This window comes from Protomyctophum parallelum, assembly GCF_964188405.1.
Source record: "Protomyctophum parallelum genome assembly, chromosome: 11".
Taxonomy (NCBI): domain Eukaryota; kingdom Metazoa; phylum Chordata; class Actinopteri; order Myctophiformes; family Myctophidae; genus Protomyctophum; species Protomyctophum parallelum.
In genome coordinates this window covers 40,174,064-40,187,497 of record NC_139707.1, presented here as the reverse complement: position 1 = coordinate 40,187,497, position 13,434 = coordinate 40,174,064, and the positions used below count along the sequence as shown (strand labels likewise).

At 39.3% G+C, this 13,434-nt stretch overlaps 1 long non-coding RNA gene across 2 annotated transcripts; it reads left to right on the top strand.

The window, feature by feature from the left end:
* Positions 1-11,373: 11,373 nt before the first annotated feature.
* On the top strand, positions 11,374-13,252 carry LOC310866830. Of its 2 annotated transcripts, XR_014569958.1 has the most exons (5): positions 11,374-11,480; positions 11,744-11,824; positions 11,991-12,109; positions 12,413-12,599; positions 13,097-13,252. It is a non-coding gene; the product is annotated as an uncharacterized lncRNA (long non-coding RNA). The 2 variants fall into 2 exon arrangements; XR_014569957.1 differs by lacking the exon at positions 12,413-12,599.
* Positions 13,253-13,434: the final 182 nt, after the last annotated feature.

Sequence of the window (13,434 nt, the reverse complement as noted above, 5' to 3'; positions counted from 1 at the left end):
GTGCATAGTACACAGACATGTTTCGCCTTCATTATCGCTGAAACTACCAGAAGGACATCTGGCATTAACCCCAGAGAGTTTGGACTATGAACAATAACAGGCAAAATTGCTTTTACCAAAAGTTGCATTAATTGTTGACACCTCATGAATGTTATAGGACAGTTGACAAGTTGTTTAATAAGGTTTTTCATTTGACTTGCAATTATGCAAGCCACGACAGATACATCAGCCTGTCTCCCTACCCTCAGGTGATAGAGACAAAATTGCATAGTCAATGGCAAGTGAGTTATTATATCAAATTTGCATACTTGTATCCCTTAGGCAGAACTCTATTGAAAGGCCCACTAGAATAAAAAGAAACATATACTGTATATGTGACCTATTACAGAGAGGGTCAATTAAAGCCTAAAGTGGTGTACATAATTGGACATATTGTACTGCATGCAAATCTCTGGGACTGGGGAGAGAGAGAGAGAGAGAGAGAGAGAGAGACACTAAGATTTCAAATAAATTGCAAAACAATGTCAATCAAACTCCCATTTCTGTGTGAAAGCTTAAGCTACTCATTGTGTGTATAGTGTGGATGTATCTTCACACATTCAATTAATACTCATGAAACATACGATTCCAGCCAGTGTTTTCCCTAAAACAACACTGGGAAGTTCCACTAATTATTAAAAACATCATGCTTCCCTTCACCCCATAATTCACCCAGAATGCCATGCATTGGCCAACTGCTCCACCAATGGGAGATGGGTGAGCCCTCTACTTGGCACTGCTCAGAGAGAGAGAGAGAGAGAGAGAGAGAGAGAGAGAGAGAGAGAGAGAGAGAGAGAGAGAGAGAGAGAGAGAGAGAGAGAGAGAGAGAGAGAGAGAGTGAGCTTGTTTCAGGCTGAGTCATTACTTAAAGGTTAAGCAGTAGTAATAGTTTCTGTCCCCGTCTGCCCAATGTTTTCCTCCTCCTGCACACCTTCATCCAGGCTGTCAGCAATGACTGGGCAAAACGATTTCATACCTATTACGATTCCGAACAATCCAGTGTTGGTACTTGGTAGTAAAAAGAGCTGGCTTAATAGTCGATACAAATGGCACATCTTTATAGCGGTTATGATTTATTCATTGAGATGCGCGGTATTTGGCTCAAACAACACTAAACACCTCTCCAGTGCTCCCACATACAGTACTACATACTGACTAATTGGGCCAAAGATGTAAATAACAAATTCACACATTTCAAACACATATACAGTAATAAACAACTCCTCTTTACAATCATCTCTAACCAGTAATATTCATTATTCCAGAGAGATAAGGGCACCAGCACGGTCAGAGCAAGGCAGGCTCCTCAACAGAGCCACTCTCAGTGTATAGGACGAGACATAAAGCAGAGCAATTTGGTCCATCTGGAAACATCATGGCCCCATAATGATAATCACACAATGAATCCAAACGTAGGATGTGGCCAGTGGTGCAGTGAGCTAAGACAAACACTATCAACTAGCAATGTTGAGGGCTTGCATTATCGTCCTTCGCCCTGTCAACGTATGCTATCTTTTACCTGCTTAGTGCTTAATAGCCTACAATTTAACCACAGAAACACACATTTCATCTGTGAGAATTTTAATATAAATATGGATTATTACTTTTTAAATTGCACATTCAACCTCTGTTTAGAATTTAAATGTGTAAACAAAAAATAATTGGAATGTTTTTTGGACATTAAGTCAAGAGAAACTTACAAAGACCACAGTCACACAGAGTGTGTTCTATTTTACTCTTCACCAGTGTGCAGACCTTATTTTCCTTTCTATGGTGTTACAGTAGGTATGGGCATAAAGGTTTTCAAAAGCCATCGCAAACAAGTTGGACTCTGTTTGCACAGTGACTCCAATGTATAGGTATTGTTGAAAACTCAAACTTGATAGAAGAGATTTTTCTGTTACTATTGGGTGTGCTAAATAACACTGAACATTTTGGAAAAACAAACTACTGGAAAGGCATAATTTTTAAGATGGCGTCCACGATGGCTGCCGGTCTATGCAAACAGGCCACTAGGGGGCGAGCCCAACTCGATATTTATTTTTAAACCAATTATGCCCATACCTAACACCATTAACAAATATTAACAAGTGGTGCCTTTTGGATAGCCATGAAGTCACCAAAGGATTTATCCTATGAATGGCAATCCACTCGTTTGCATGATTTTGAGATATTGTGTGAAAATAGAAGTTTTAGCATAATTGGTGGCATTGGTGGCGCTAATAGAAAGGCCAGGGGTTCACCACTTTCAGTAGTGGTCATTGTCTGGTGGCATGCTGGACAGTATAGTTTTCAATAGTAAATTGTGTACAAGTGGTTTTGTCTGGAGAATCGGAGCAGCAGGAGCGGTATTGCAAGTCGCTGTACCGCACTGTTGTGATGAAAAGAGAGCTGAGCCAGAAGGCAAAGCTCTCTGTCTACCGAGCAATCTTCGTTCCTATATTCTCACCTATGGTCATGAAGTGTGGAACATAACGGAAAGAATAAGGTCGCGAATACAAGCGGTCGAAATGAGTTTTCTCCGACAGGTGTCTGGTATAGATATGCATGTCCCACTGGGAGGAGACCCCCGGGTAGACCAAGGATGAGATGAATTACATCAACTCACTGGCGTTGGAACGCCTCGGGATCCCCCAGGAGGAAGTTTACTAATGTTGCTCTGGAGAGGGAAGTCTTGAGCTCTCTGGTGGAGCTGTTGCCCCCGCGACCCGACTACGGATAAGCGGTTGAAGATGGATGGATGATCAACATTTGATGTATTGTACAGTATAAGCGCCAGTTCTGAAAGGATGGTTATTCACTGAGTGAGCACTCTACGCAGAAGAGTGATCAGATGGATCAGAGAGTGAGTTGAGATTGAATTCTACAGTGGTAACTCTAAGATTGGCTTGGTATCACCATTCCTTCACTGCCCTGAAACACGACCCTCCACACACACGGTTGGCACCACACACACACACACACACACACACGCAAACGCACACGCACACGCACACACACACTAGGGCCCAGTGTCTTGCTCGGGCACAGTTCAACACACACACACAGTAAAGCTCAATGTAATCATACTCTCTCTTGTTCCTTTCCTTGTGATGAAAATACTTCCCATTAAAAAAAAATTGCCTGTCTGCTCAGGTCTTCATCTTATGACGAGCCGCTGTTCATTTGCACCGCTATATTCAAGTGCTTCAGGCCTAATGGTATAGGTGACTTGATGCTCTGATGAAGGCTCATAATAAACAGGTGTGCCAATAAAAAAGGAAATCTGATCCGAGTACTTTGGTGATGCGCCCATTGGTGATGTGCAAACTCTTTTTCTTATTTAACCGTCAAGGCTTTCTCTTATGGCCTCCAAGACAGAAGATCTCATTACTGTACATACTTGTATCTGTGTGGTTACGTAGTCATACTCTGGGATGAGTTTGCCCCTGTGCACACATACAGCCTTGTGCGGTCATGCAATTGATTGGTTCCTGATGTGCAAACAGATAATCAATACTTCAGCCATGTCAACCTCCCTGTGTCCACTGATCTGCCATGTACTCTGAACGCCAGCGTTACTCTCTACGCACTCGACCAACAAAGAACATATCTCATCTCCTATAGAGGATATTTTCTCTTGATAGCCTAATGATTCCCACAGAATGTAGTGTGTCTGCCCAGTTCCGGAAACTTGATTTGTGTAGTGTGGTCAAGGAACACCATAGAAATGTACGTCCACGGAGGCAACAAAGCATCGGTCCCTTGAGACCTTATGTCCACACCCAGGACACACACATATCAAGGACATAAATGCCAAGCTGCAAAAAAGAAAAGATACATTCCATCTCATTAAGTGACAATACAGTACACAGGGGACATGCGGAAGAAGGTGATAATCAATATGCTTTCAATGAGTTTTCGAATCATCATAGGACACAATTTAAGTGCCATGACACACATACTATTAAAAGGTAGCCTGCGGGTAGGCATGTGTGGGCGCAACTATGCATGTATGTGTGCCTGTGCGTGCGTGCATATTCCCTCATCCACTTCTGAGATGTATATAGATATGTTATAGCTACAGAGTGAATACCACCACTGTAATTGCCTGTTTCAGGGACCTGCCCTGCTGAACCCCTTTAAATCCATGGTCCAAGCCAGTACAGCATTTTGCATTACCAGGCCTGCAAGATACATAAGTGTGTCACATTCAGACACTCTGCAGAAAACATGTATAGGGGGCTCACTTTGCAAAGGAAATTATTCTTATTGCCAGGTATGTTTCTGTCTGCACAAATATTAGTTCTCAACCGTAGCTCATTATGTAGACTAGAGAGGCAGTCTGGGAATAAGTAGGTCACCAGTTCACACACTTTGTGTTGAACTGTGCCCGAGCAAGACACTGGGCCCTATTTTGTGTGTCTTAAGTAGAGGTGTGTGTGTGCGTGTGCGTGTGCGTGCGTGCGTGCGTGCGTAGAGGGTATGGCAAATCGAATGACAAAGTGAGTTTAATGTCGTTTATCGTCGTTTAATGCACTCAAATTCAAGTTTTCTGTTTGGATGTATGGGAAAGTAGTTTTTTGCAACTCAGTAGACGTTCCTACATAACTTCCAGGTTTGATGATGATGTCATGTGTAAACCCTCTATTATGAAGATGGCGCTGACTGACTTTCACTTTTACTCTGATAGATACTGTATGGGTATTAAAGGGACAAATAAACAGACATATTAAGAGATTTGTGTATATAGATTTCTGTGTGGGGGTCAAACACACATTATGTGCATTTATAGATAGTAAAATAAGAAATTTTTCACTATTCAGTGTTTTATGAGATTCTCTCCACACGCACACATGCACGTGCCAAAAATTATAGAACAACTGTGATATTGCAACACAGCTGCAGCTGAACTAATACAATTAATTAATAATGGGTGTGTTACTGTAGGCTTGTTTACTACTTTCTATGCTTGTACATTTGCACACCCATGGATCTGTCTGGACTGAACTAAATCTAACAAACACATTATTAATTTTATGAGATGCAGCTGGTTGCTTGCTACTCTTCTGATGTTTTCAACAAACTACAAAATTAGCCTGGGGTTTCAATTCACTTTAAATTAACACTGAGGATTTTTCAGTGTAGTTTATTATCCTCATCATCACTCATTCCTTAGTTATGTAAAAGCACTAAACTGAGCATTTCATCATGCTTTGCAATTGGAAAGACTCTTTTTCTTTACTTGTAAGAAGGACTGTATACGTTTCATTATTTATAACCTTGGCAGAGCACACACATCTATCCGGGACATTAAGGCTACACAGAAAACCCCCCATGTGAGACCCAAATGGACCCATAGAGGATTTAGCAATGATATAGTGCCATTATGTCTCATTATCCTATTCTCTACTCTATTCATCGTTTTTGACATGTAAAAGTAAAAAGGTATTTCAGAATATTGTGCTGTAGAATGCTTTTTCTTTTTTTTAAACAGCATTTACCAGTATAACTGAGTGTGTGTGTGTGTGTGTGTGTGTGTGTGTGTGTGTGTGTGTGTGTGTGTGTGTGTGTGTGTGTGTGTGTGTGTGTGTGTGTGTGTGTGTGTTTGAAAGAAATATATGCATGGGGGGACCGAGGTTCAAATATCGGGTAGGATATGAACGTTACGGATTGCAGTGTTAAGGAGTGTCTTAAGTCCGTTTCTATTTTGAAATGCATCACTTTACAAACATTTGGATCAGAAATAGGCCTACAAAAGTACAGGAATATAGGGAAACCAAGGAGAAGCTAATGGTTTTCTGTTTTCATTATCATTACCATAAAATGATTGATCCATATTGCTACTGGTGCCACATTTAGAATGACCTTCGTGCAGAGTAAAGACAAAACTATTAAAAAGCCAGTGACAAAGAAAGTCAACATGACAGCAACAAACAAACAACCACAAAAACACTTTCATGGCAGCCATCTGTTCCGCCGTGTTAGTGAGCGGTGCTGTATAGCCTGTCCGGGATGAACCAGCACTCCTCCCGTGAGAACTGTTACCGTAGTCACTTTCCATCACACAGACAACAGAGACAAAAGCTAACCTTGGGGGGATTGCATCTCTCTTCCTATAGCAGAGATGGCCACACCGACCAGTGGCAACATCAGAGATGCAGCCCAGAAAAACAAACCCTTGGTATTTGCCCCAATCAGCCAGAGACAGGGTTACCAAACAGTGGTGGAAGTACTCAATTGTTTTACTTAAATAAAAGTACCAATACTGCAATTTAGAAGTTACTTTGTTACAAGTAAAAGTACGGAATTGAAAATGTACTTGAGTAAAAGTACAAAAGTATCGGCATCAAAATGTACTTAAAGTACTAAAAGTTAAAGTAGTATGTTCTCTAATCAAAATTAAAATCTCCGAAGTAACTAGTAACTAAAGTTTTCAAATAATTGTAGTGGAGTAAAAGTAAAAGTTTTGGCTGAGATGTAGTGGAGTAGAATTAAAAATATTGGAAATTGGAAATACTCAAGCAAAGTACAAATACCTCAAAATTGTACTTAAGTACAGTACTTAAGTAAAAGTACTTAGTTACTTTACACCACTGCTTGATAGTCGTGGTGTGGTAAACAGAGATGGGGGGGGGTGGAGGGGGGTGGGGGGGTGATCCGTCACCAACGTTAGAAGAATGTTGCTTATCACTGATGAATGTAATGCAAATTCATGATTGAATGTTTGAATTGAAAACTCTCAGAGTTAGGCTCCGGTAATGTATACAACTTCTTGGTTCAGTTCAACTCTCATAGTTAAATTATTACTCTGGATTTATAGAGTGTAGAGATCTCTCACCATACAGACATGTAGGGATTTTGGCATTAATTAACAACGCATAGTATAAACCACCTCTGCTATGTTTGTTGAATTACATCAGAATTATGCAACAAAACAACACTCAGACATAGCCTACATTTAACTTTTTACCATTTTATTTATTTTTCTCCTTTATATTACTCTGGTTTAAGGGCCTTATTTGGAGATTAGATAAATGATTTGGGGTACATTATACAGTCAAGTGTACAATGTTATTTCCGCTATAAACTAATAGAAATAAAATAAAGATACCCATTGATGGAAATAAAATCCGGTGAGAAGATACCAATTAATGGGTAAAATTATAAGAATCCATATTTAATAATGCTAATTAGAAAGGACTGCATAATTTAACTTTGATAGTAGAGCAAGAAACTCCTGGAATGTAAAAATACTTTTGAAAGTAATCAGAGTACAAATAAATACTCAGTACCAAAAACCTAGGCAGAGAGCCTGTAACAATTTACAAAAATGGTTATAAACCCTTTAAGATTATAAAGTTAATAATTTGCTTTAACAAGAATACTTTTTAGGAGAATGATCAATATCCAAATGTTACCTTAAGCATGAAATACTTTTAGAAAAATACCTTTAAAATACCCAATAGAATAGATGAGTCCACAGAAAGTAGGAATGTCCAGTCAGGAGCTTATATGATTTAGCCAATTAATTTTAGTTCAGAGAGCACAGAACAGATCCACATACAGCCCAACACAAAATGTCTCTCCCGTCTCGCAAAATGGAGACGGTATATATATATCATTTTAATCGAGATTTGAGAACACTACACAAAGCTTACGTGTCAAACAACCAAAGGAAGTTCACACAATCACATCCGGTCAAAACCAGGAAGCATAATGCATGGAATATGTAGTTTAAGGGTGACTTTGAAGTCTATAACTGGATTCTAGTCAAGTTAAGGCTAGTTAGTTGGAGACGGCTGTCTGCGTTGGCAAAGCAAGACGTCACTTAATGTTGCATACAGGAGATATCTCACGGGGCAGAGACAGCCATGATATGAACATCAGTGGGACACAGGGCATGAAGTGAGATGAAATCTTAGTGGAACATCGTGACCTGAGGCACATGAAAAATACATGGGCATAGGGCCTATGATTTATAATTAAGCAGGGCACATGTAAATTCATTCACAAAATAACAGATCTACAAATGAGTCCCGAAATACCTATCATAAACAATTAAACACGCAACGTTTTGGATGCAGGCATAAAGAAGCATAGTCACATTTCCATTACACACATGAAACACTTGCACACACACACACACACACACACACACACACGTGCACAGTGCACAGCACACACAGACGCAAGCACGCGCACACTCTCTTTCTCTAACACCCAAGTGCACATTGGACATGGACATGTGTCTCTTGTGTCGATTCCAGCATACTGTACTTTGTCTCTCTCCCACAGGGAGACAGTATCTCCACTTATTCCCATAACAATACAATGGCATATCCACCGTTGAGACAGCTGTGGCACAATTACTGTAACATCCCCTGCCACTGGGCAGCACATAATAAACATGCATCATCATCTCAGAGGTTAGCAACATCCCCATTCTTAACAGGATGAGCACACACATGCAACGAAGCCAGAACACTGTAACAATACTAAACAGATTAGTTCTCATTATGCACAATGTAACAAATGGAGGCATGATGCAACACAGCTATGTATATATAGCATATGTATGTATGCCTATTATGCATTTATTCATGCCTTTGGTTGTAAACGCACAGAAGTATTGGCATAATCATGTACTTAAATTACCAAAAGTAAAAGTAGGCCTATACTAATTATGCAGAATGTGCCATTTTTCAGTTTTCATTGTGAGCTTGTAGATCAGCTATTTTCAAATAGCTGAAATGTATATAAGGCTGAAGTAGTTAATGTATGTTTTAAAAATCTACAAAGTAGCTAGCAGTGTTGTTTTCGTCGACAAAAAATAAGGAGGAAAAATGTTCGTCGAGTACCTTTTTTCACTGACGAAACCTAAATGGAAACTACATGAAAACTAAGCTACGATGACTAAAACTAAGACTAAATATATTGACAATATTGTCAACAAATAAAAACTAGACTAAAATGCTAGACAGGGACTAGTGGACAAGAGATCCAGTATAAGTCATTTTACACTGAAAATGCTGAAAATAGCAGATCTACAAGCACACGCTTTGTGAGCTTGTAGATCAGCTATTTTCAAGTGTAAAATCAGTCATTACGACGGCATCAAGGCCCGCCAAAACACATTTTAGTCGACTAAATAAACTGTGGATTTAGTCGACTAAAATCTTATGACATTTAGTCGACTAAAACGAAAACATTCCAGGTGACTAAAATGTGACTGAAACTAAATTAAAAGTATGGAAAAGACTACGACTAAAACTAAAATCAAAATTTGCTGCCAAAAACAACACTGGTAGCTAGTAACTATAAAAGTTTTCAAATAATTGTTCAATTATTCAGCCTTTTTTTGAGGACAGATGCAACTGTCCGCACACAGGCACACACTGATCAGTAAGGGTGTTCCATATAGTGACTAAATGCACATGTGCTGTCTTTAGCTGCTAAAACGATCATGCAGGGTTGTTTGCTTTGATTTCATTTGGTTTAATTTGGTTTTGCACAGCAAACATACTGTAAATCCCAATTCTTACCAGCAGAGGGAAGTGTTGTAATATTAATATTCCCATTTTCGTGCATGAAGCTTTAAAATGTGTTGAATTCAAGCTTCAAGATTGTACTTTATATCTTGTGTACAGGAACAACATGTCAAATTTATTTTAGTTTGGCTTCCTTCAGACAATGCAGCAGCATAGATAAAAAATCAAAAATCAAACAAAAAGCAAACAAAAAGCAGACCAGAGATATGTTCCTCACTTTACACTGTCTGACTAGAAGTAGCCTATAGATTAATCTGGAAGAATATGAACATGTAGGAATAAAGTATAATGCTACTGGCATAAATCTCTTTCACAAGAACAAATAAGTCAGAAGGTCACATGCACAGGAACTTAATAACATGTGCTTTATGACTGCAGGTTGAGCGTCCTCTGTAAATAGTTGTGTTTACAGTGACTGTGTTGGTAGGCTATAAGTCTCTGCAATGTTTGTTTCCAAGTAACTGTTACCAAGGCCATTATTGTCTCTGACCGGCAGCTAAGTATAGCCATAGGAAAGAACAAGCCTTTGATATACCAGATTCAATCCAGTCACGCTTCCAATTTTTCACATTATGTAAAGTAATAATCATGCAGTAGCCTATATGTTTGAAAACTAAAATGGCATAATTATTTTATTTTAACACGACTGAAGTTATGACATATAGGTTAGGGAATCATTTCTTATGATAACCACCACACTTAGTTCCCATCAATTATCTTACAGGCATAGATTTTTTTTTAATCAAAGTTCATGAAAACCTCTATCTATCTTGTGTTTTTTAAAATAATCCACATGGAAGCAAACATGTTTTTCCTGTATGCATGAGAAAAGTTTGCAATAAAAAGGTTTTATGGACGATTTTTCTTGCAGTTTAAACTGCATGAAGAACAGTGGTTCCCAAACTTTTTCATGTCAAGGACCCCCAAATTGACACTAATTAAGCCTGTGGACCCCCATATGAAAATATATGCCAGGGACCCCCATGAGAGAAGATTTTCACGGCTCATTGATTCTCAAACCGTTTAATTTCAAGGACCCCCAGTTTAACATGCATTAGTCTACGGACCCCCTATTTAATGGCATTTCTATCTCTCGGATCCTCCAATTTATATTGTAAAATCAATGTTAATTTTAACTCAGAGAGTGTACAAATGGAACCAAATGAACTTGTTCCATCATGAGTTACAGACCCATAAGGGTCCATTTGGTTACAAACTATCATTTAGCTGGGGACCCCCTGGAACTCCCTCAAGGACCCCACTTTAGGAACCTTGTAATCTACAACATGTATTTCAACTTTACAACTCGTCATTGTCCGCACAATTACACATCAATTATCTTTATAGTACATGTCACTATGGAACTTGTTAAACAAACCCCTCTCTCTCTCTCTCTCTCTCTCTCTCTCTCTCTTACAGACTGCAGTCTTGAGTCCTGGACCCCTAGTGAGGTAAGTCAGAGAAGCCTAATCGCAATTATTTTACATCAACATGATAGTTTATAGAGTATGTTAAAAAGAAATCATAGATTTTCAAACATTTGGTTAGCAGTAGGCTATATTGGCTATTTCCACTAACTTTAAAACATTAAAAGTTAAAAGTTATTAAAGTTGTTTCTTTGTAAGATTGTATAGCCTACTTAATTTATTTGACATATCTGTTGTGTGCAATTTTTGTTTATGAAGCGTAAGACAAATAGAACTTAATACTTAAAATTGTGAATTATCGTGAATTAATCGTCACGTACAATGTCATGATCGTGACAGTCCTATAGCTACCACCTGGTTTTCATTTGTTTTTGTTTAGCAGACAGAAATGCAGCACTGGGCATATCAACCATTGCTTCCTGCTGGGAACAAATATCTGCAACAGAAATGGGACAAGGCTTCATATGATATACACAGGAGAAAGGTAAGGAAGAGAATGTGTCGTGGTCGTGTTGTTTTGTGTTGTGTAACTTGTGTTGTGTCATAACAAAATCACTTCTATTAGATTGGTTTCAGTGTCATTGTACCATATTCCTTGTGTATAATACATCTAAATGTTTTACTTTAGTAAAAAATCAAGTGCATTGCAGTGCCAGACAGTTGGCATACAATGCATCAATCCGTACCCATGCAGCCTGTAATACCTTTTCTATTATTTTAATACAATTGTTTTGTTCTTTTGTCCAGGTGAAATCAGCTATGGCAACAATAAATACCAGTCCCCCAAGGACATATCATCATCTAGCTCTAAACACTAAAAGGCAGAAGGTAATTATAGGACATACTCACTATATGTCCACAAGATGGCAGCAATAACTAGAATGTGTTTTTATGCTGCTCACAGCAATGTGTGCACACTGTGCAGCATTGGTTAAGATATTTGGATGTGTCATATAAGATTGTGTCATCATGTCAATATAACTTCCACATGAAGCTTGAAGAAGAGCAGGCAATGAAGACCCACAGAGAAAACCTTATGCTTCTGGGGAAAATATCCCACATAATGAGGACCACTGGACAAATTGACAACAGAAATCACTATGAAAGGAAAAGGTTGGCACTGTACACATCGCACACGCACACGCACACACACACACACACACACACACACACACACACACACACACACACACACACACACACACACACACACACACACACACACACACACACACACTCACTCACTCACTCACTCACTCACTCACTCACTCACTCACTCACTCACTCACTCACTCACTCACTCACTCACTCACTCACTCACTCACTCACTCACTCACTCACTCACTCACTCACTCACTCACACACACACACACACACACACACACACACTAAACGAGACTTTACTTTTCATGGTAGCCTTGGCAGAGAGAGGAGACAGCAGGAGCTATCACGTATCACAAAGCAGAACCAGGTGATCCAGTGTCGTCTGAACCAGTGCGAACCATTCTATAGCGTGATGGCTTGGCATGACGAATGGCTCAAGACTCTCAAGTTAATGGACAACATTGCACTCTACCCACGAGGAAGGGCAAGTGAGCCAAAGGTGATGACCTTAAATTAAGATTATTATATAGCCCATTACAAAGAAATTCTTAATTTTTAACATTTATGTAGGTCATAGCTCCTGAATTGGTACCCAATTTAAACAAGCTCCAAATGTAGGAGTCTGATGTTATGTAGTAGGCTAATATCAGTGGCCAACCAGCAACCTCCTTACCCTGACCTTAACGACACAAAACACATAACCAAGCTTGTTTTAACCATCTATAACCTTACCTTACCTAATAATGCCATTTCAAAACATCTCTAACAGCACCTAAACAGAAACACTTTTGGCCTAAACTTAAGTTAACCATCTCTAACCAAATGTCTAAACAACACCATTTTAACATTATACTGGGTATTATTATATTTGGATCCATCTGGCTGTTCAAATAATATGCATTGAGGACATGATGCTGCTGGTTCAGGGGCCACTATCATTCATATGTTATCAGTATCACAGCGATGTTTCTCACAGTACCAATATGATGGTTGCAGAATTCATCCAAATGTCAGAGACGCAACCAGAGCAGTGACAGTGGCAGTGGCACCAGAGAGAAGACTAATGAAACAGCACAAACCTCTGACAACAAAATGACTGATGGCACAGGAACATTTGAGCAGAGGGAACAGGGGAAGGAAACCAACAACCAGCCAGAGGCAGGGACACACCTGGCTCCAAAAGCCATTTTGCATGATATGTCCATCTCATCTGAGGAATGCAGTGCATCCGAAACAGGAACAAACACCCCAGACAAACAGCCCCACACATTTGAAAGTTCATCTTTGTCTGACAGATCTGAAAGGTCAAGCAATCCTCACACACCTCACACAAG